The 1,605-nt window shown below is 56.0% G+C and overlaps 1 protein-coding gene across 1 annotated transcript in view; it reads right to left on the minus strand.

The window, feature by feature from the left end:
- The window catches only part of CASKIN1 (CASK interacting protein 1), a 47,892-nt gene that overhangs the window by 20,598 nt on the left and 25,689 nt on the right, over positions 1-1,605 (minus strand). The gene's annotated exons all lie outside the window — the stretch shown is intronic.

Below are 1,605 nucleotides of genomic sequence, written 5' to 3' on the forward strand. Positions count from 1 at the left end.
AGTGTGGTCATCCAGCCACACCCACCTTTTGCTTGTTATTCTGTTTACCTTGTTTGTTGTCAAACCCCAGGGCTTTTTTGTAGCAGGAAATCCTTTGCATGTTAGGCCACACACCCCTAATGTAGCCAATCCGAATGAGTTTCTGCTGTTGGGTGTGGCCTGTTATGCTAATGAGTTCCTGCTGGGCGTGGCCAACTCGGGAGCCAGCCGGAACTCCGTTCCTGTGCGTTCCGAACCCAAAAATAGCCCTGACTACACCAAACTGGCTCAAGAAGAAATTGGATTTATACCCTGCCCTTCACTTGGGAGTCTCAGAGCAGCTTACAATCTCCTTTCCCCTCCCCTCCCCACAACAGACATCCTGTGAGGCAGGTGGGTCTGAGAGAGCTCTGACAGAAACGACTCTTTTTCAAGAACAGCTCTGACAGAACTATGGCTTGCCCAAGGTCATCCAGCAGGTGCAAGTGGAGGAGTGGGGAATCAAGCCCGGTGCTCCCAGATTAGAGTCCGTGCACTTAACCACCACACCAAACTGCAGTCACACACACTAAATCGTTCACTTCCAAGCCACTTTCAGTGCCCGTTTCACACAGTAAAAATCCAGTTTAAAATTGGATTGGAAGTGGGTTATTTACTGTGTGCGACCGCAGCCAAAGGCGATTTTTCACACCACGCCAGGCCGAACTGGGGGATGGCAAATGCAATCATCACATGGGGCGGCGCCGATTTCCTGCCTCCCTCTGGCCATGGGGACAGGGAAGGGTTCGACAAAGGCCCTGAGCCCCCCCCCCCGCCTGGCAGGATTAGATCCCCTTCCTGCCCCCCACTCAGGCTTCCGAGGGGCTGCACACTGTGACCAGCAGCCAGCCAGGACCCAAATCTGCGACCGAGTCACAAGAAATGCAGAGGAAGGAACAATCCCCCGCCTCCCTGGCACGTTCCTGGGGGGAGGGGTTAGAGAAACGTGGCAGAGATGCAGCCCTCCTCCCCGCGGCACACCCAGTCGATGGGAAAGGGCATTTTGCCCCGGCAAGGCAGCCTGACCTCCTGGGGGGAGGGGGGGAGGGGGGAGGGTCAGTCAGGGAAGATGAAATGCAGTTGTGCCAAAATGGATGGAGAATGTTCAGGGGAATGACCAGGACATGCCCGCCTGTCTGTGCCCATCCCACCCTATGCCCCTCCCCTCTCTTCCCAGCAAAAACTCCCCGTACCCCCACCCGGGGGCGGGCAGGTTCTGCCTGTATTTCCAGCTCCACCTTGGCTCTCTACCCTCCGGACACCTCGAGTTTTCTTGGTTCCCTTCTGGGCCGTTTTCCTCCAGGCCAGTTTGAAGAAGAAGAAGAGGAGGAGGAGATTGGATCTATACCCCATGGCCCTTCACTACCCGAAGGAGTCTCAGAGCAGCTTACGATCTCCTTTCCCTTCCCCCTCCCCACAACAGACATCCTGTGAGGTAGGCGGGGCTGAGGGAGCTCTATCGAGGACTGCCCTTGAGAGAACGGCTCTGAGAGAACTTGTGACTGACCCAAGGCCGCACCAGCAGCTGCATGTGGAGGAGTGGGGAATCAAACCTGGTTCTCCCAGATTAGAGTCCGCACACTTTAA

Source organism: Gekko japonicus, unplaced genomic scaffold, assembly GCF_001447785.1.
Source record: "Gekko japonicus isolate JY-2015 unplaced genomic scaffold, Gekko_japonicus_V1.1 scaffold1395, whole genome shotgun sequence".
NCBI lineage: Eukaryota > Metazoa > Chordata > Lepidosauria > Squamata > Gekkonidae > Gekko > Gekko japonicus.